The sequence below is a fragment of the Arachis duranensis genome, chromosome 1 (assembly GCF_000817695.3).
Source record: "Arachis duranensis cultivar V14167 chromosome 1, aradu.V14167.gnm2.J7QH, whole genome shotgun sequence".
Taxonomy (NCBI): Eukaryota; Viridiplantae; Streptophyta; class Magnoliopsida; order Fabales; family Fabaceae; genus Arachis; species Arachis duranensis.
This window is the reverse complement of record NC_029772.3, coordinates 46,144,655-46,168,026: the sequence shown is the minus strand read 5'-3', so window position 1 is coordinate 46,168,026 and position 23,372 is coordinate 46,144,655. Positions and strand designations below refer to the sequence as shown.

Genomic DNA, 23,372 nt, shown 5'->3' with positions numbered 1-23,372 from the left:
GAGTATCATTCAAGTGTGGGAACCTTGGGACATTGGGTGAATAAAAGGGTAGTTTTGTATTATTATTGTAAATATTGGGAATTGGGTACATACTCATGCGTTAATTAAATGTAAGACCTTATGCATTGATATTCTTGAAAGAAAAAAAATGAGAAAAACAAAAGAAAAAGAAAAATATATATATAAATTTGAAAAAAAAAAGAAAAGGAAAAAAATAGAAAAGAAAGGAAAAAAAAAGAAAAACAATAAAAAAGGGGACAAAATGCCCCAAAGTAAAGCTCAATAAAGATCAATGCATAAGGGTTGTGATAATTAAAAGAAAATGCATGAGTATGCGAAAAAGTGAGGAATGGGGAGTTAGGTTAGTACTTAATTGTATAGGTCATTATATAGGTTAGGTGGGAAAGTCTATGCTAATCAAAGATTCAAATCCTAGTCCACTAACCATATATGACTCTACCTTGACCCTAGCCCCATTACAACCTAAAGAAAAGACCTCATGATAATTGTATGCATGCATTGAATAATTGTTGATTGTTAGATGAAAATAAAACAAATCTTGGAAAGCATGATTAGGGGAGAATTGAGAGAATCGACCCTATACACTCGAGCGACTAGAGTGCAAACACTTCCGGTGAGGGTTCAGTGCTCAATTCCTTGATTCCCGGCTTTCATGAGCGTTCTTCTCGCAAGTCTACTTGAACTTCATTTTGATATTCGAATTGGTAGGATCCATGAATCGTTATATGATCTTGGCCCTACTTGTGCATGTATGACATGGAGGAATGATTTATTTTTAACCAAGTAGGTAAAACCATTTTGCATTTAGTTGCATCCATTTAGACAGTTGCATATAGTTTAGGTTGCATATAGTTTATTTACATGGAATAAATGTTGATACCCTTTGTTTCTCTCTTGGCTTAAGCATGAGGACATGCTTGGTTTAAGTGTGGGGAGGTTGATAAGCCCCATTTGTAGGGTTTATCTTGTATTGATTTTTGGGGATTTTATCACCTTTTACCCACATTTATTCAATGAAATAGCGTGGTTTTGTATATTCTCCTTTAATTGTGCTTAAGAGTGAAAACATGCTTTTTAGGTCTTAAAATAGCTAAATGTAATTTACCTTGATTCCATTAGATGTCTTGATATATTTGTTAAGTAATTTCAGATTTAAGAGGCAAAGATTGGATCAAGGGAATGAAGAAAAAGCATGTAAAGTTGGAGAACTCATGAAGAAATGATGGAACCAAAAAGCTGTCAAGCCTGACCTCTTCGCACTTAATTGCCCATAACTTGAGCTACAGAGGTCCAAATGATGCGGTTTTAGTTGCGTTGGAAAGCTAACATCCGGGGCTTCGAAACAATATAAGATTTGCCATAGTTGCATCACGCATAGGGGCGCGCATGCGCACGGTACACGAACGCACCGATTGTAGCACATGACCCACTTAATGCAACACGTGGCCAGCGATTTTAGAAGCTTTGTGGGCCCATTCCAACTCATTTCTGATGCTATTTAAGCCAAGGATTGAAGGGGAATCAACATAATTTTGATCATTAGTCATAGTTTAGTTTTAGAAGTAGTTAGAGTTAGAGAGAGAAGCTCTCTCTTCTCTCTAGAATTAGGATTAGGAATTAGGGTTAGATTAGGATCTCATAGTTCTAGGTTTAATTCAAGTCTCCTTCTACTTCTACCTTCAATTGATGATTGCTACACTTTGGTTCTTCTTTATATCCCTATCCTCTTGTTGTAATTTCTCTTATTTTGTTTCTAGGTTTTGTAATTGAGATACTCTTGTTCTCTTTGTTTTCTTTTAATAATGCAATTTGAGGTAGTTCATGATAATTGTGATTTCCTTGATTGTTGTTGTTAATTCTTTGTATTCAATTGTAGTTAGAATTCATTCTTGTTGTGATTTACTATACTTTTCTTTTGTGCCTTCCAAGTGTTTGATTAAATGCTTGGAAGAATGTTAGACTAGAATTTCATGTTCTTGGTTTGAGAAGGTAACTTAGGATTTCTTGAGTCACTAGTGTCCAATTGATTGATAGTTGATAGCCATTAACACTAGCCTTCATTAATCTAATTAGTGGAAAGCTAGAATTTATAGACTATGATTGATATAACTCACTTGACTCTCCTTTGTTAATTGATTTAAGGATGACTAAGTGGGATTAATCCTTGCAACTACCATACTTGTGGCTGGTGATAATGATGAAGACCCTTGACAACCAAACCTTGCCAAGACCATTTTGTTAATAAAGTTTTCTTACCATTTCTATTCATATTTCTCATCTAAAACCCCAAAATAAACAAGTCCATAACCAATAACAAGAACACTACCCTGCAAGTCCTTTGAGAGACGACCCGAGGTTTAAATACTTCGGTTTATAGATTTTAGGGGTTTGTACTTGTGACAAACAAATTTTTGTATGAAAGGATTATTGTTGGTTTAGAGACTATACTTTACAACGAGATTTCATTAGTGAAATTCTAAATCGTCAAAAATCCAATCATCAATCCTGTGGGGTCCACAGATCCTGAGGTGATCCTGTGGGGTCCACAGATCTTGAGGTGTCAAGGATTTCTCATCCCTGCACCTTTTAGGCGTGTAAAATTCCCTTTGTATGCAATCCTGGCATTTAACGCCAGATTGATGCTTGTTTCTGGCGTTAAACGCCCATATATAGCTTGTTTCTGGCGTTTAAGGCCAGCCTGATGCTTGTTTCTGGCGTTAAACGCCAGCTTGGTGCTTGTTTTTGGCATTAAACGCCAGACAGATGCTTGTTTCTAGCGTTTAAATGCCAAACAGCTCTTCCTCCAGGGTGTGCTTTTTCTTCTACTATTTTTTATTCTGTTTTTAATTTTTGCAATTGTTTTGTGACTCCACATGATCATAAACCTAATAAAACATAAAAGAACAATAGAAATACAGATAATTAAAAATTTGGGTTACCTCCCAATAAGTGCTTCTTTAATGTCAATAGCTTGACAGTGAGCTCTCATGGAGCTTCACAGATGTTCAGAGGTATTGAGAAAAGCTTTTCATGCTTCCTCTCCATGGTTGCAGAGGAAGATCCTTGAGCTTTAAACACAAGGTAGTCCCCATTCAATTGAAGGACTAGCTCTCCTCTGTCAACATCAATCACAGCTCCTGCTGTGGCTAGGAAAGGTCTTTCAAGGATGATGCATTCATCCTCATCCTTCTCAGTGTCTAGGATTATGAAATCAGTAGAGATGTAAAGGCCTTTAACCTTCACTAACATGTTCTCTACCAATCCATAAGCTTGTTTTATTGACTTGTCTGCCATCTCTAATAAGATTCTTGTAGCTTGTACCTCAAAGATCCCCAGTTTCTCCATTACAGAGAGTGGCATAAGATTTATACCTGGCCTTAGGTCACACAGAGCCTTCTCAAAGGTCATGGTGCCTAGGGTATAGGGTATTAAGAATTTACCAGGATCTTGTTTCTTTTGAGGTAAAGTTTGCTGAACCCATGTATTTAGTTCACTAATGAGCAAGGGAGGTTCATCTTCCAAAGTCTCATTACCAAACAACTTGGCATTCAGCTTCATAATGGCTCCTAGATATTGAGCAACTTGCTCTTCATCTTCTTCAGAGGAAGAATAGTTCTTAGAGCTCACGAATGGTAGAAGGAAGTTTAATGGAATCTCTATGGTCTCTATATGAGCCTCATATTCTTTTAGGTCCTCAATAGGAACTCCTTTCTGTCTGGAGGATGTCCCATGAGGTCTTCCTTATTGGGCTTCACGTCCTCCCCCTTCCTCTTTGGATTCGGCCATTTTGATTATATCAATGGCCTTGCACTCTCTTTTTGGATTCTCTTCTATATTGCTTGGGAGAGTACTAGGAGGAGTTTCAGTGATTTTCTTACTCAGTTGACCGACTTGTGCCTCCAAATTTCTAATAGAGGACCTTGTTTCATTCATGAAACTTAAAGTGGCCTTAGATAGATCAGAAACTATGTTTGCTAAGCTAGAGGGGCTCTGCTCAGATTTCTCTGTTTGTTGCTAAGAAGATGATGGAAAAGGCTTGCTATTGCTAAACCTGTTTCTTCCACCATTATTAAAGCCTTGTTAAGGCTTTTGTTAATCCTTCCATGAGAAATTTGGATGATTTCTCCTTGAGGGATTATAGGTGTTTCCATAGGCTTCACCCATGTAATTCACCTCTGCCATTATAGGGTTCTCAGGATCATAAGCTTCTTCTTCAGAAGATGCTTCTTTAGTACTGTTGGATGCATTTTGCAATCCATTCAGACTCTGAGAAATCATGTTGACTTGCTGAGTCAACATTTTATTTTGAGCCAATATGGCATTCAGAGCATCAATTTCAAGAACTCTCTTCCTCTGAGGTGTCCCATTACTCACAGGATTCCTCTCAGAGGTGTACATGAATTAGTTATTTGCAACCATGTCAATGAGTTTTTGAGCTTCTGCAGGCATTTTCTTTAGGTGAATGGATCCACCTGCAGAATGGTCTAGTGACATTTTAGAGAACTCAGATAGACCATCATAGAATATATCCAAAATAGTCCACTCTGAAAGCATGTCAGAAGGACACTTTTCGGTCAACTACTTGTATCTTTCCCAAGCTTCATAGAGGGATTCACCATCTTTTTGCTTGAAGGTCTGAACATCCACTCTAAGTTTGCTCAGCTTTTGAGGAGGAAAGAACTTGGCCAAGAAGGCCGTGACCAGCTTATCCCAAGAGTCCAGGCTATCTTTAGGTAGTGAGTCCAACCAAGTTCTAGCTCTGTCTCTTACAGCAAAAGGGAAAAGCATGAGCCTGTAGACTTCAGGATCTACTCCATTAGTCTTAACAGTCTCACAGATCTGCAAGAACTCAGTTAAAAACTGATAGGGATCTTCTGATGGAAGTCCATGAAACTTGCAGTTCTATTGCATTAGAGCAACTAGTTGAGGCTTCAGCTCAAAATTGTTTGCTCCAATGGCAGGGATTGAGATGCTTCTTCCATAAAAATTGGAAGTAGGTGTAGTATAATCACCAAGCATCCTCCTTGCATTATTATTGGGTTCGGCCAGGTCTCCTTCTTTTTCGAGATTCTCTGTAAGGTTTTCTCTGAATTGTTGTGCTTTAACTTCTCTTAGCTTCTTCTTCAGAGTCCTTTCAGGTTCAGGATCTGCTTCAACAAGAATATCCTTGTCCTTGCTCCTGCTCATATGAAAAAGAAGAGAATAGAAAAGAAGAGGAATCCTTTATGTCACAGTATAGAGATTCCTTTATGTGAGTAGAAGAAAAGAAGAATAAGAATGAGAAGAGAAAAATTCGAACACAGAAAAGAAGAGAGGGTTCGAATTTTGAGATGAGGAGAAGTGTTAGAAAATGAATAAATAAATAGAAGGAGGTGAGAGAGAGGGGTTTTCGAAAATTGTTTTTGAAAAATGGTTAGTGATTTTTGAAAATTAAGAGAAGAAATAAAATCAAAATTAAAATTTGAAACAATTAGTTAATTAAAAGAATTTTGAAAAAATGGATGGTGATTTTCGAAAATTAGAAAGAGAAAAGTGGTTAGGTGGTTTTGAAAAAGATAAGAAATAAACAAAAAGTTAATTATTTAGTTAAAAAAGACTTGAAAATCAATTTTGAAAAGATAAGGAGTTAGAAAAGATTTTTGAAATTGATTTTGAAAAATATATGATTTGAAAAAGATATGATTAAAAAGATATGATTGGAAAGATATTTTGAAAAAGATTTAAAAATGAAATAAAAAGATTTAATTTTTAAAATTAAAATTGATTACTTGACGAACAAGAAACTAAAAGATATGATCCTAAAATTTAAAGATTGAACCTTTCTTAACAAGAAAGTAATAAACTTCAAATTTTTGAATCAATCACATTAATTGTTAGTAAAGTTTTTGAAAATCATGAAATAAAGATAAGAAAAAGATTTTGAAAATCAATTTTAACAAATTTTCAAAAATAACAAAAGGAAAAAGAAAAGATTTTATTTTGAAAAAGATTTTGAAAAAGATTTTTGAAAAAGAAAAGATAAGATTTTGACTAACAAGAAACAACTAATTTTAAAAATTTTTGACTAAGTCAACCCAAATATTTCTAATTTTTGAGTAAAAGAAGGAAAAGATATTTTTTATTTTTGAATTTTTAATGAGGAGAGAGAAAAACACAAATATGACCCAAAACATGAAAATTTTGGATCAAAACCAATGATGCATGCAAGAACACCATGAATGTCAAGATGAACACCAAGAACACTTTGAAGATCAAGATGAACATCAAGATTTATTTTTTGAAAAATTTTCAAGAAAAGAAAAACATGCAAGACACCAAACTTAAAGGTTTTTCATGTTTAGACACTATGAATGCAAAAATGCATAGGAAAAACAAGAAAGGACATAAAACAAGAAAATATGAAGATCAAACAATAAGACTTACCAAGAACAACGTGAAGATCATGAAGAATACCATGCATGAGTTTTTCGAAAAATGCATAAATTTTTTAAAAACATGCAATTGACACCAAACTTAAAAATTGACACTAGACTCAAACAAGAAACACAAAAATATTTTTGGTTTTTATGATTTTATTAATTTTTTTAGGTTTTTCGAAAATTTCTTTTTGGAAAAACGAAAACAAAGAAAAATTTTGAAAGATTTTGAAAACTTTTTGAAAATAAAATACGAAGAAAATTACCTAATCTGAGCAACAAAATGAACTGTCAGTTGTCCAAACTCAAACAATCCACGGCAACGGCGCCAAAAACTTGGTGCACAAAATTGTGATCTCAATGGCGCCAACAACTTGGTACGCACAATTGTAATATCACTCTTTTTCACAACTTCGCACAACTAACTAGCAAGTGCACTGGGTCGTCCAAGTAATAAACCTTATGTGAGTAAGGGTCGATCCCACGGAGATTGTTGGTATGAAGCAAGCTATGGTCATTTTGTAAATATCAGTCAGGCGGATTCTAATGGTTATAATGGTTTTCAAATATAAAGATAAATAAAGCATAAAATAGATATAGAGATACTTATGTAATTCATTGGTGGGAATTTCAGATAAGCGCATGAAGATACTGTGTTCCTTCTGCATCTCTGCTTTTCTACTGCTTTCATCCAATCATTCTTATCCCTTTCCATGGCAAGCTATATGTTGGGTTTCACCGTTGTCAATGGCTACCTCCCGTCCTCTCAGTGAAAATGGTCTAGATGCGCTGTCACCGCACGGCTAATCATCTGTCGGTTCTCGATCATGTTGGAATAGAATCCAGTGATTCTTTTGCGTCTGTCACTACGCCCAACACTTGCGAGTTTGAAGTTCGTCACATTCATCCCATCTCAGATCCTACTCGGAATACCACAGACAAGGTTTAGACTTTTCGGATCTCAGGAATGGCCGCCAATAATTCTAGCTTATACCATGAAGACTCCGATGTTTCGGAATGGAGGCTAAGAGATACGCGCTCAATCTAAGGTAGAACAGAATTGGTTTTCAGGCACGCGTTCATAGGTGAGAATGATGATGAGTGTCACGGATCATCACATTCATCATGTTGAAGTGCAGCGTATATCTTAGAATAAGAATAAGCTGAATTGAATAGAAAAATAATAGTAATTGCATTAATACTCGAGGAACAGCAGAGCTCCACACCTTAATCTATGGTGTGTAGAAACTCCACCGTTGAAAATACATAAGTGAAAATATGGTAGGCATGGCCGTGAGGCCAGCCCCCAATGTCTAAGGACTAACAATAATCAAAGATGTTCCAAAGGCTCGTCCAAAAGATTTCTTTACAATAGTAAAAAGTCCTATTTATACTAGACTAGCTACTAGGGTTTACAGAAATAAGTCTAAGTACATAAATCCACTTCCGGGGCCCACTTTGGTGTGTTCTTGGGTTGATCTTGGGGTTAAATGCCAAGTTGTAATGTGTTTTTGGCGTTTAACTCTGGTTTGTGTTGTGTTTCTAGTGTTTTACTCCAGAATGCAGCATGGAACTGGCGTTGGACGCCAGTTTGCGTGATCTAAACTCGAATAAAGTATAGACTATTATATATTGCTGGAAAGCCCTGGATATCTACTTTCCAAAGCAATTTAGAGCGTGCCATTTGAAGTTTTGTAGGTCTAGAAAATCCATTTTGAGTGCAGGGAGGTCAGAATCCAACAGCATCTGTAGTCCTTTTTCAGCCTACTATCAGATTTTTGCTCAGGTCCCTCAATTTTAGCCAAAAAATATCTGAAATCATAGAAAAACACACAAACCCATAGTAAAGTCTAGAAATGTGAATTTTGCATAAAAACTAGTAAAAACATCCCTAAAAGTAGCTAGATCTTATTAAAAACTACCTAAAAACAATGCCAAAAAGCGTATAAATTATCTGCTCATCAACTGCGCCCAACATTCGTGATTTTAAAGCTCCTCACAGTCAACCCTTCCCAGATCCTACTCAGAATACCACAGACAAGGTTAAAATTTTCTAGATCTCAGGAATGCTGTCTATTGATTCTAGCCTATACCACAAAGATCCTAATCACGGGGTCGGATGCTCTGTTGTCAGGAGAGACGATGCGAATCCATGGATCAGAGACCCAAGAGAGTATACTCCGACTAGCATCTAATGACTACGTTGAACATCATGTAGACCGCTTTGTGGTTGTCAGGCACGCGGATCTTGGTTAAGCGAGTACTAAAGATAGTGGGTGATTGTCACGGGTCACCCCTTCAGTCTGACTTAACTGAATTAAGTACAAGAGTATATCTTGGAGAAGAAGTAGGCGTGAATTGACGGAAAAAACAATAGTACTTGCATTAATTCATGAGGAACAACAGAGCTCCTTACCTTAATTTATGAGGTGTAGAAACTCCACCGTTGAAAATACATAAGAGAAAAAGGTCTAGGCATGGCCGAATGGCCAGCCTCCCCAAAGATGATCATAAAGCTCAAGGGTTCCAAAAAAGACCCTTATACAATAGTAAAAAGTGCTATTTATACTAAACTAATAAACTAGGTTTACAGAAAATGAGTAGATAGTGCAGAAATTCACTTCCGGGGCCCACTTGGTGTGTGCTTGGGCTGAGCTTTAAAGCTTTCACGTGGATAGAGCATCCTTGGAGTTAAACACTAGCTTGGGTGCCAGTTTGGGCGTTTAACTCCAGTTCTGATGCCAGTTCTGGCGTTTTACGCCAGAAAAAGGGTCTCTAGGTGGCGTTTGAACGCCAGTTTGGGCCATCAAATCTCGGGCATCCAAGAAGTCTACTTTCCAACGCAATTGATAGAGCGCCAATTGGGCATTTTTAGCTCAAGAAAATTCACTTCTAGTGCAAGGAGGTCAGAATCCAACAGCATCTGCAGTCCTTTTTCAGCCTCTAAATCAGATTTTTGCTTAGGTCCCTCAATTTCAGCCAGAAAATACCTGAAATCACAGAAAAAAACACAAACTCATAGTAAAGTCCAGAAATGTGAATTTTTCATAAAAAACTAACAAAAATATACTAGAAAGTAACTAAAACATACTACCTAAAAATAATGCCAAAAAGCATATAAATTATCCGCTCATCAGGTTTCCAGGCCCATTTCTGAAGCCTTTGAGGCATATATGAAGAGGGAAGCAACACCATACACTACCATACATTATAGAGTACACTTAGGGTAGTTTTAGGTAGTTTTAGTTTAGGTTTCTCTCAATTTCTTTAGGGTTTAGTTAGGGTTTATATTTCAAGTTACAATCCCCAATTTTGTTCTTGGATTATAGCTATTTCCATTGTAAGTATTCCTTAATTTTCTCTTTTATTGGACTACTTGTTCTTCACATTCTTACATTTTAAGTCATTTTGTTAATACATATATACTTTTGTAATTTTGAATTCTAGTTGATGAACTTGATGATTTTTGGTTATTATATGTTTGTTTAAGTTATTAGTGTTGATTTTGATCATTTGTGGTTCATAGTTTTTATCATTTTTCCAATTTTGCCATGTTTTGTGAATATGCCTACCATGTGTTTGATGAAATGCCAATTTTGATTATCTGGTAGATTTCCACCCCTTGGCTTGGGAAAATGAATATATGGATTACTAGAGTCATAATGTCCAATATTTAGTGATAATTCTTCGGTTGTTAGTTGTTATTATTTCCACTAATGCTAGTTTCTTACTAAGGTAACTAGTAAGTTATCTAGGATTTATGGATTAATAACAGCTATGATCACTTGACTTACTCTTCGATGTTAAGCGTAGACTAAGTAAGATTAATCCATCTTAATTATCATAGTTGTGGTTATAGCAAGGAAGGTATTCCATAACTGATCCCAAGTCAAGGCTTCATTTATGTTTTGAACCACATTTCCATCAATTTTGAGTCTTACTTGTCTATATTACATACATAGTTCTTTATTTTTTTTATTAGTTTATTAATTGCAACTTGGATCGTTCTTTTATCTCTTTATTGCTTGCTTAATTATTGAAAATCCCCCCTTGCTTTTCACAACCAAAATTGTGCGCTCTTAGTCACTAGTTCCTAGGAAAGACGACCCGGGAGTCTAAATACTCTCAGTTATCTTAATTTGAAAATTTAAACTTTGATGGTGGGAGTTGGTTGCTAGTTTGGTCTATACTTGCAACGAAAGTTATTTTAAGTGGAAAAATCCAAAAGCGGTGCAAATTCTACTTATCACCTTACTTTTGCGAATTCCTATCTTGAAAATCTTGCACCCTACTGTGTTTCTCCGAGTTTTTGCAAAGCCTCGAAACCATATAACCTTTTTACAACGAGCCTATCTTGTATCTCCTTTCTTGTACCAACATTTTCTTCCTTATATGTATATTCAAGTTATAAGGCCTGTATTTGAAAGATTATATATATGCCAAGACCCCTGCTTTTCTATAGTATACAAAAGTAAAGTATTCAGAACTATTCTAGAATTTTGCTTTTTAAGTTAATAGTTGAGGACGGAAATTTTTATAAGTGGGGTAGGACGTAAGATCCTGAATTTTGAAAAGTTATTGATATATTATTTATGATCTATTATATTTATTTAAGATTATATTTTTAGAGATTTTTATATATAAGTTGAGTAAATTCTTATTTATTATTTAGAGTTCTTATAATTGAAAAATAGTGAATATTTTATATGCCTTAATTTTAAATATTTAGATTTTTAACCTTATTTTATAAATAAAGAAGAATTAATTTACTTATCTTCGATATTTATTAAATTAGTATTTAACTAACAATAATTTACAAATTGGTAATTAAAAAGTATTTTAAGGATGAATACTTTAAATTTAATTTGATTTTTATTTATTATTCTATCTTTTTATTTAATTTATTGAAATTACAATACTACCCCTATTTTAATAAAAATACCTAAACTAACCCACACCACCCCAAACCCTAACACTACACTCATTTCTCTCTCTCTCTCTCACCCACCCACGCTCTTAGCACACACAAACTAAACACACGCACCCACACTACCTGAAACAGAAATAAAAGGGAGAAATTAAAGAAAAAGAAATGGGAGGTGGAAGTAGGCAAGAGGAGGAAGGAGACGGGGATCCGAGAGGGAGGAAGAGAGCGCCTGGGAGGGAGAAGCTTGGCGCTGCCATGGTATCCTGCTGCTCGTGCCGTCGCTGTCAACCCCATTGCCGCTTTTCATCCTTGCTATCGCCACAGTCACGCCGTCGTCTTGCCATTACCGTCGTCAAAAAGTAGAGACGCACACAAGGAGGAGATGCCACTGACCTCCGTCCGTCGCTGCCAACCACGAGCCAGTGAGAGAGGAAGACGTCACTGCCATTCATTCATGCTTCTATCGTCGTAGAGTACGTCTGATAGAAGGTTACCGTCGGTCTAGAATTTATTCTCAATAAAATAAATCACTTCATTGCAAGTATAGTTCCAAACTGACAAATAACCTTTAATCAAAGTTTAATTTTTCTTTGTCACAAGTGCAAAACAATAAAAATAACCGAGAGTATTAGATCTCGGGTCGTCTCTCAAAGAAATTGCAGTGAGGTATGCATGTTATTGCTTATGAGGTTCAAGGGGCGGTTTGCATATAAGAAGGTAATAATCTAAATGACAAGAAATTTAATTGACAATAAAGTAAAGAAAACAACTAAAGATAACAAATACTAAAGAGAGGCATTCATGGCAAGGATTGAAAATTGAGGTTTTCTATCCCAGTCATTAATCATGACACAATAATTATCAAGAGCTAATCCTATTTCGTTATCTCCAACATCGGGAGAAAGTCAAATAAGCCTAGTTAATCCTAATCTATAAGTAATGTTAATGGAAATAAGATCAACTAACAACTCTAGATCAGCAATCTAAATTGGGTATTAATGACTCAAGATTGCCTAATTTCTCTTTCTAAGCAAAGAATGCTCAAAATCTACTCTAAACCTAAACAAAGCATTTTATCAAACACTTGGTGTGCATAAAAAGGAAAGAATATTAAATTACAAGAATAATAAATTCTACAACTACCCAATGAAAGGAAATAACAACAATAACTCAAACAAGCATTAAAAGAACATAAAGCATAAAATTGCATTAAAGAAAATCAAAATTAACAAGAGTGTTCATAAACTAAAAAGTGGCTCAAATAAGAAATTAACAAGAAGAAATAAGAGGACAAAGATGTAATAACAAGAAATTTCAAGAAAAACTAAATGAAAACAAAAAATAAAACCTAAATCTAAGATTCAATTAACCTAAAAACCCTAATTCTAGAGAGAAGATGGAGCTTCTCTCACTAGAAAACTACCCTAAAACATGATGCTAAGCTAATCTAATTGCTCCCCCTTTGTTCCCTCTTGAATTCTGCATCAAATAGCTTCAGAAATAAGTTGGATTTGGGCCTAAATGGCTCAGAAATCGCCTCCAGCGTATTGCCTTTAAGTTGGTCACGTGCCGCTTATCATGCATACGCGTGGGTGACGCGTACGCGTCGCTTGGAAAAATTCCCTCTCACACGTACCTGTGGATGACGCGTGCGTGTGGCCATGAATGAACCAAATCCACATTTCTTCATGAATTCTCCACTTTGCATGCTTTTCTCTTCACTTCTTCCATCCAATCCTTGCGATATAAACCTGAAATCACTCAACAAATATATCAAGGTATCGAATGGAATTAAAGTGAATTAAAATTAGTAATTCAAAGGCCTAAAAAGCATGTTTTCACTCTTAAGCACAAATTAGGGAGAATTACAAAACCATGCTATTTCATTGAATAAATGTGAGATAAGTTAATAAAATCCCCTAAATTCAACACAAGATAAACCACAAAATTGGGGTTTATCAAACCTTCCCACACTTAAACTAGACATTTCCTCATGCTAAACTCAAGAAAGAGACAAGGAGTATCAACATTTATTCAATACAAACTATCTATATGGACCCTATCTAAATGCAATCTATCTAAATGAATGCAACTACTTGGTCAAAATAAATCAATTTCCAAGAATACATATATGAACACAAGAGATAGAGCAATAGTAATCAAATCAAACCCACAATTGAATTGAGTTATTGAAAAGAGTTTACAAACTTGCAAGAAAAGAGATGATCATAGGTGAAAACATGTAATTGAGCAATTGAACCCTCACCGGATGTGTATCTGCTCTAGTCGCTCAAGTGTATAGGGCTGATTCACTCAATTCTCCTCTAATCATGCTTTCTAAGATTTGTTTTTTATCTAACAATCAAGAATTATTCAATGCATGCATACAAATATCATGAGGACTTTTCATAGGGTTGTAATGGGGCTAAGGTCAAGGTAGGATTGTATTTGGTCAGGTGAGCTTTGAAATTTGAATCTTTAATTGACTTAAGCTCTCACCTAACACATATAACAACCTATAAAATTCAAATACAAACCTAACTACCCATTCTTCATGTTTTTACACACTCATGCATTCTCTTCAATTCACATTCCATATGCATTGTTATTATTATTCTACTTTGGGGCATTCGTCCCATTTTTGTTGGTTCCTTTTTCTTTTTCTTTTTTTTTATTTTTTTCTTTTTATTTTTCTACATTTTTTTATTTTTCTTTCGTCTTTCTATTTTTCTTTTGATGAATTATATACAAAAGTACCAATGCATATGGTTTAAACATTTAATGCATGAGTATGTACCCAATTCCCATTATTTTCAACAAAAATACAAAAATATACTTTTATCTCTACCAATGTTCCCAAGCTTCCCATACTTAAATGATACACACTCTCACTAACCTAAACTAATCAAAGATCAAAATTAAGAACATTTATTATTTTTCACTTAGGGGTAGTGATGTGCTAAAATTAAGAATAAAAGGGATTAAAATAGGCTCAAAATTGGTTAACAATGGTAGATAAAAGGGTAGGACTATTTGGGTAAGTGAGCTAATTGAAATGAATGCCTCAATCATATAAATGTATTCATACAGAAAATAATGGACATAAAGAATCAAACAAATCAAAGATTACAATCATAGAAAGAGAATAATACACACAAGAATGAAAAGAGTGGTTATATGATGTAACCACACAATTTAGGTTCAAAACTCACGTGCTTATGTGTTCTTAGCTCAAAAACATGTTCCACAATATATAATTCAAGCAAGTTCAATGAAAATTTTTTTTTAACTCAAATCAATTGGGGTGGCAATGCCCTATTAAGAATATTTTTCTTGGAAAATTTCATTATTTTGACTAAGTTTATTATATATATGCAAACTAAGAAAATGTAATTAAAAATTCTAAATCACCTAGTAATAAAAGAAAAAAATAAAGTGTGAAAGTGTTGGGATTAGAAATTTGTCACCCAAAAATAGCTAATTGGTCGGACGAGCTCCGCACACTTAAAAGTTGCACCGTCCTTGGTGCATTCAAAGATGAGCAAGGGGATATGGCGACTTTCCAGATTGCCACCTTCAGCTAGTGGATCCACTGGTACTGTGTGTTCTTTCTTCTACTTCCCTTTTTGCTTATGGTAACTTATCCTGAAAATAGAAAACAGGATAACAAGACAAGTGAATGCAAAAGCAGGGAAGCATTATATTGTTAGAATAAGGGATGAATCACTAGAATGGAGTGAGTGAATTAGTGTGACATTAAGGAAAAATAGTGTTTGAGTTCTAAGTTGCATGCGATTTAGAACACACACTAGCATAGAAAGCTATGTCTCAATTACACAAAAGAAGTAAGAACTTCACCCATTCTAGTGTGCTTGAAATACTTCAAAGAAAACTTGTAGGTTAAGATAAACAAACAAGCAATAAAAAAGCATGAAAGCACTCAAGCAAATAATCAAGCAATTGTGAAATGGATGAAGAATGGTCATTGGTTGATGTGCAAGAGAATTCAATGAATCAAATGAAATATAAAGCTTACACATCAAACAATGACACACATCGAAGTTTAGTCCGCATCACCTAAGTGACATAAAGTGGGATACATGGTTGCTATGCAACATAGGAAAAGTGAGATAGAAGTTAAAATCCATCACATAGCAAGCATTGTCCACAAAGCTTTGAAAAGCTCAAAAATATGTCATTAGGTAAGCTTACCATCCAAATTCACAACTCCAAAATCTAAATGCATGAAATAGGTGATGTAAATAAAATTAAATCATAAACAAGCATCAGCTAACAAAAAATGTATTAATGATACACAATTTCCTAACAACAGATAGTGAATTCAAATTACATGGTGGCTAGTTACAACAAGCAATTTAGAAATCCCAAAAACATTCTCAAAGGCAATGTTATGATTACTTGGTATGCACTAGTATCAAGCAAGCAAAACTCAATACCAAGCAACAATGTATATCCTCAATACAGAAATCCAACAATAAACAATTTCAGCATTAAGAAACAGCAAATTAAATCAATAATCCAACACTTATCCCCTAAAACAAAAAATTAAAGAAAAAATTAAACTAACTAACTAACTAACTAAATATCTAACCAACTAACTAATTAACTAAAGAAGATTATGGTCAATAGAGGTGGTAGATGATGGTTGAATGAGGAAAAGAAAATAAGAGAAGAGAGAAGAAGGAAAGAAATAGAAAGAAGAGAAGAAAAGAAAGTAGGTGAAACAGGGGTGCGACGTATAGGCATGGGAAGCAGAAAATAGAGGGTGACACATACGCGTGGGTCATGCGTACGCGTGGAAGGAATTTGTGTTAGACGCACAATTCCTGCACCCTATGCGCACAACTCTCTGTTTTCCCGTATGCAGCAGCACAGTGCTCACACAATTCTAGCATAGTGGATTTTTCAGGGTGACATGTATGCGTCGGTCACGCATACGCGTGGGTGGTTGGAATCTTGGGGTCATGCGTACACGTGGTTGACATGTACGCGTGGGTGGGTGCTTTGTTTTTTTTTTAATTTTTCAATTTCTAGCACCAACCCAAGCATTCCAAACATCCAAACAGCTACCAAAACACCATCAAACCTTATTTAACATACTAGACTGCCAAATAAACTAAAAAAACTAAACTAAACATGAAATTAGACTAATTTATCAATATTTAAAAATGAGAAAAATGAAAAGATGTTACCATGGTAGTGTGTCTCCAACCAAGCACTTTTATTTATTGTCCTTAAGTTGGACCATTGATGGGGTGCTTGTCAAGGTGGCTTGTGCTTGAATTCATCCTTGAATCGCCACCAATGCTTGCATATTCAATGTCTACCGAGATCCCAAATTAGGTGCACCAAGCTCCCAATAGATCTTAAGCAAGTTACAAGACCCAAAAATTGATGATGATTGATGTATATTTTGGGGTCCCAAACTTTGTTCTTACACCCATCTTTAAGTTGATCATCATTATTCCAACCGGGTGGGAAAGGTAGCCGACGCGAGGAGAGCCACGCATGAAAGAGACAAAGAGAGATCCGAGACTGAGGTGTTCCTCTCACTGCCGATTTGCCCAGCCGCAGTCGTACACTTCGTCCCACTACTGGATGAGTGGCTGAGCCTTCGCCGCCAAGAAATGGCGCTGCCGTCACCAACAACCACCACCGATAAGATTTTGAGTATTGTGTTTCGTTTCTTTTGATTTCTGGAGACGTTACAATCACTACATGTTGGTTTCAGTTGCCGTCGGCAGAATCCGGTTCCCGCTGCCACGTGAGGTGGCTGCCGGGGTCCACCGCCAAACCGGTTCAGAGACTGCTGCTGCTTTGTTTTCGTATTACAGTAAGTATTTCTGTTTCGGAGACCCCGCGTTAGTGTTCTGTTACGTGTATTAAAATCATTGCGTTATTAATGTTTTTAGGAATTAGAAATCGAGTTTGCATGTTTCGATTGAGGTTGTTCTGCTATTAAGAAAGCAAGCAGAGCTGAGGTTTCGGTTGTGGTTAATTTCGGGCTGAGCAAAAAGAGTTTAGTTGACACGTTTGGGTTATGGTTTTGCTTATCGAGGTAGGGGCCTTTTTCAGAAAACTATACTTTATAAATTGGAATTGTTATATATGGATACTGATGTCAGAAATGTGTCTTTAGTGATTGTACAAGTCTTATGTATTGTTGGTTGTCTTCGTTGGATATGAATGTTTGTTTGACTGGATTATTGTTGGTTTTGCTAAATGGACGGTTCTCGAGTTTGAATCTGTTTTCTTGAGTATGAGAATGATATGAATTTTTAGACTTAGTCTAATTTTTAACTATTATTTGGTTATGATTCCATGGAAGGGGCTGAGGAATGGTTTGGTTGGGACCCAAAAAGGGTGGCAAAGTCCAAGTTTTAGGGGAGATACTGTCGAATTTTTATGAGATTTAAGATTTTGTTTTAAAATGTGATTTTGAAAAGGATTGGTTTTGAGAGGTCCTATTATTTAGTTCTTGATTTATCAAGAAATAGGTGTTTTGAGTTTGATCTGTTTAAGGAAAGTTTATGTTTTAAGATTGATTTAAATATGAACGGACCTATGTTATGGAGGTTCGATTAAAGAAGTACCTTTGGTGGCGTTTTAGTGGATTTTAAAAGAAATTGAAATTTGATTAATTAAATTTGTTTTGCTTTTGAAGTATTCTTTAAATTTTGATGTAACAAGACTAAATAATTCCAAGCCTTTGGGAATGTTTCTGTCTTAGGAATGAAATGGAAATTTGTTTTTGGATTTAAATAATTTTGGGTTTTGAAAATGGTTTTGAACATTTGGCTCACATGCCTTAGTTTTGGGTTTTAAATCTTCATTTTAATTCATTTCAATTTAAGTAACTATGATTTCAAGGATTTCTAAAGTACTTAAGAAAATGTGGTAGGTTATTCTTTCCTAGAGTCTTTAGTCTTTCCTAAGGTTGTTATTTGATAACTCTGATTTAAAATAGTTAAACAGAAGATTTAAAAGTGAAGGATTTTAGTCTTTTCAAAGAGAATTGAGTTTTAGGAAAAAGTGGATTATGAGCTTGAAATACTTTGAGATATGAGGATTTTGAATTTTGAGACAAAGATGACTTTGATTTCTAGTTTCAATGTAAAGTGATTTGAGGATAAAGTCATATATGGCATGAATGGTGATTTGACTTGGTATGGATTGTTAATGAAGTGTGGGTAATAATGATGAATGAATGATTATGAATGAATATGTGTCTTATGCACTTCTTTTATCTGAGATACGAGTTTTCCTGGGTAAAGTACTGTGGCTTGCCACCACGTGTTCCAGATTGAGACTCGATACTCTGTTGACCCTATGTCGTAAGGGTGACCGGGCACTTATAAATTTCTGGGAAGGTTGACCCCCATTGAGTAAAATTTTATATATATATGAATTATGAATGAGAAGAGAAAAAGCTATACATAGACTCATGGGGATGCGCGACGAGGGGGCTGTTTAGGGTTTAGCAGCTGGACTTGTCGAGTTGGCTTGATAACTGACAGATGAAACTCATCAGCCATAGGGCAGGCATTCATCATATGCATCTATGTGACATTGTTTGGGTGTGCACATTGTAACTAGTTTGCCTATATGAATATTTATGGTTAATTGCTAATTGCTCTACTTGATGTAACTGCTTGATTGTGTTTGAACCTTCTTACTTGTGTTTGTGACCAAAATTTGGTTGAATTGTGGTGGATTTTGTGTTGATTGAATTATTTGGGCCTATGGCCGTGATTGATCATATGATGAGCCGAAGGTCGTGTATGGTTTATGATTTTGGTTTATTTAAGCATGAAAAACTGAACTGGTTCAACATAGACTTAATGAACCTATGCTTGGAACAGCTTGGTCATTCATGCTGTCTAGAAAAAAATTTTAAAAAGGTTTTGGATTTTTGAAGAGTTAATAGTTTTATCATTTAGAAAGGATTTCGGATTCTTGGTTATAAATCTCCGGTTTTGAAAAAATACATAAGGTGGCTATTAATCACTATACTTTAATAACAGTTTTATTTTCACGTATTCTATTATAGTAATTCTCTAATCCTATAGTGAGAACTAACGAGGACGATGTTCTCACTCCCTTACAGGTCTTTTCTTCTCAGGTTATGGACAACAAAGTTCAGAAGAGTTTATTTATTTCGTTTCTGTTTAAACAATATTTTGTTTTGTATTAGTTACTTTTTCCTCGCATTTATCATTACAAGTTTTTATAAGAGGGATAGGATTTCGGTTATGAAATGCTTGTAAATTAATGCTATATGTTTGTGTGTGTGTGTGTGTGTGTGTGTGTGTGTGTGTGTGTGTTCTTTGTAAGTATTGTAAGTTGTATTTTAAGTATGGATGTGTGTGTTCAATAATCTGGTCTTTTGAAAAATATGGCTTAACTTTTAAACAGGCTCCTATTTTAGTATTAAATAATTTAAGAGTCGTCATAATTCCCGAACTATCAGAATACCGCAGCCGGAAGTGTGACACTTTGATAGTTAGGGTGTTACACTATGATCCACCTCCAACTTAGTAAGAAGCAACCGTCAAACTAGTGACATTAAAGAAGCGCTTGTTGGGAGGAAACGCAACCGTCGATAACCTTTTATTTTGTCTTTAATTTCATTTTGTTTTTAATTTTGTTTGTTTAATTTGAATAAGATTTTGCATCACTTAATTCCTTTCACTAGATAATCATGATTATTCATATTTCCTTCACCACTATTTTTCTTTTTTGCTTGAGGCAAGCAACCATTCTAAGGTTGGTGTTGGAGGCTATACTCTACATAGCCTAGAAAGATGATGAAGAGGAAAGTAACTCTATCCTTTAGCTTTTATTTCTTATATCTTACATCTATTTTTGTTCTTAGTTAATAGTCATGATTCATTCATATTTCATGTCAGCTTACTTTTAAAATTGCTTGCACCCAATATCTTTAAACATGAAACAAAGAGTTTTTGAATGGAAAAAGTTGAAGAAAATTTTTTAAATTTGGGGCAAGTGAGATTAAAAAAAATGGAGGTTCTGATAATATGAGTATCTCATGAGGTTATATGTTTGTGAAAACTTGCACAAGGAGCTGTAAGACATGGAATAAAGTTTAGAAACGTATTGTGGAGGATCTCAAAAATCAATAAAACCAAGAAGTAACATGAAAAGGAAAGGAAAACAAAAGTAAAGATCAAGGCCCAAGGCTCTGAGTACCAATGGCTAGGAAGGTTCAAAAGAACCAAAGTTAAAGAGTTGTTTTCATAGTTAAGTGCTTGTGGTGTGACTGTGTTGAAGAAATCTTGAGACAAAACATTTAGGGTCAAAGCCAAGTGCAAATAACCCCAAAAAAGAGAAGCCAAAGGCTTTGAGTACCATTGACTGGGAAGAATAAAAAGAAGCACAGACTCAAAGAGTTCCCAAGTTAAGTGCTTGTGGTGTTTTTGTGTCGAGCAAAGTTTGAGACAACATTTAGAGTCACGGCTAGGTTCAAGGTGCAAAGCACCCAATAAAAGAAAAGGGAAGGCTGTCTTCAAGGTAAAAATATATAAAGAGACCTCCATAATATCATACGAATGGAATTTCTAAGTTCTAATACTTTCAATTGTAAGCCTAGCAAGCACATGAATCCATACATGATCACACAATTCAGAGTTCACCTCATTGTCACTTGATCACTTCACTCACAAAAATGTCAAGCAATTCTTCAACCCACTCCAATTTAGAGGACTCTGGTATGCGAAATTGTGATCACACTTTTCACAACTCCACACAACTAACCAGCAAATGCATTGGGTCATCCAAGTAATACCTTACGTGAGTAAGGGTCGATCCCACGGAGATTGACGGCTTGAAGCAAGCTATGGTCATCTTGTAAATCTCAGTCAGGCAGATTCAAATGGTTATGAGGATTTGATAATTAAAAGATAAATAAAGCAAAAAATAACATAGAGATACTTATGTAATTCATTGGTGGGAATTTCAGATAAGCGTTTGGAGATGCTTTGTTGCCTCTGAACCTCTGCTTTTTTATTGCCTTCATCCAATCATGCGTCCTCCCTTCCATGGCAAGCTGTATGATCCTCTCAGTGAAAATGGTCTGATTATGGTCTCTGTACGGCTAATCAACTGTCGAATTTCTCGTCTCGGATGAAAAATACCAGGTACAGCTACCGCAGGGCTAATCATCTGTCGGTTCTTACTAGCGTCGGAATAAGATCCATTGATCCTTTTGCACACTGTCACTGCGCCCAACATTCATGAGTTTGAAGCTCCTCACAGTCATCCCTTCCCAAATCCTACCCGGAATACCACAGACAAGGTTTAGAATTTCCAGATCTCAGGAATGTTGTCTAGTGTTCTAGCCTATACCATGAAGATCCTAATCTCAGATTTAGATGCTCTATTGTCAGGAGAGACGATGTGAATCGTTGATTAGAGACCCAAGAGAATATACTCTGGCTGTCGTCCAATGACTATGTTGAACATCATGTAGACCGCTTTGTGGTTGTCAGGCACGCGGATCTTGGCTAAGCGAGTACTGAAGATAGAGGGTGATTGTCACGGGTCACCCTTTCAGTCTGAGTTAACTGAATTAAGTACAAGAGTATATCTTGGAGAAGAAGTAGGCGTGAATTGAATGAAAACCATAGTACTTGCATTAATTCATGAGGAACAACAGAGCTCCTCACCTTAATCTATGAGATGTAAAAACTCCACCGTTGAAAATATATAAGAACAAAAGGTCTAGGCATGGCCGAATGGCCAGCCTCTAAAAAGGGTTCGAAGAACTCCCAAAAGGTCAAAGACTCTGAATACAATAGTAAAAAGTGCTATTTATACAAAACTAGTAAACTAAGTTTACAGAAAATGAGTAGATAGTGCATAAATCCACTTCCGGGGCCCACTTGGTGTGTGTTTGGGCTGAGCCTTGAAGCTTTCATGTGCATAGGCCATCCTTGAAGTTTAACTCCAGCTATGGTGCCAGTTCCGGCGTTTTATGCCAGAGAAGGGTCTCTGGTGGGCGTTTGGACGCCAGTTTGAGCCATCAAATCTTGGGCAAAGTATAGACTATTACACATTGCTGGAAAGCTCAAGATGTCAAATTTCCAATGCAATTGAGAGCGCGCCAATTGGGCTTCTGTAACTCTAGAAAATCCACTTCGAGTGCAGGGAAGTCAGAATCCAACAGCATCTGTAGTCCTTTTTTAGCCTCTAAATCAGATTTTGGCTCAGGTCCCTCAATTTCAGCCAGAAAATACCTGAAATCATAGAAAAACACACAAACTCATAGTAAAGTCCAGAAATGTGATTTTTGCATAAAAACTAATAAAAATATACTAAAAAGTAACTAAAACATACTAAAAACTACCTAAAAACAATGCCAAAAAGCATATAAATTATCCGCTCATCAGACTCCTTTTTACATAGTTCTTTTCTTACTTTGCAACAAGCAAGATCTTAAGTTTGGTGTTGTAATGCATGATCATATTTAGTTATTTTCTTTAGTATTTCTTTCAATAAAGTTAGTGAATCCCTATTCTTAATTAAGATTTTAGTGCTTTAATCAATATTTCTTGAAGTTGCTTTGAACTTTGGTACGTGTAAAAAAGTGTTGAAAATAAGCAAGAATAAGGATGAAAAGAAAGAAAGCAAGATTAAAAGCACTAGAAGCAAGGAGGAAGAAAGTCTAGGAACCAAGACATGAAGAGGCAGAGGAAGAAGGGATCAAACAGAAAGCTCTCTAGACCAAACAGAGAGCTCTCTGGACCAAGAATGCAACAAAAGAATCTCTTGGAGTATTGGAGCAAAGCCATGCATTATACGCATGGAATGGTGTATATAACACACCAACTTTTACACCTCTCAATGGCCACACAAAACCCATGCATTATATGCATGGCATTTGGCGTATATACACTAAAACCTGACGTCTTCACACTCCAACGAGTATAAATTGAGCTAGAGAGATTCAAATAAAGCAGTTCTAGTGA

At 35.6% G+C, this 23,372-nt stretch overlaps 1 non-coding gene across 1 annotated transcript; it reads left to right on the top strand.

Moving 5' to 3' along the window:
• Window positions 1-4,569: 4,569 nt before the first annotated feature.
• On the top strand, window positions 4,570-4,677 carry LOC127743049 (small nucleolar RNA R71). The gene has a single exon (XR_008004366.1). It is a non-coding gene; the product is annotated as a small nucleolar RNA R71 (small nucleolar RNA).
• Window positions 4,678-23,372: the final 18,695 nt, after the last annotated feature.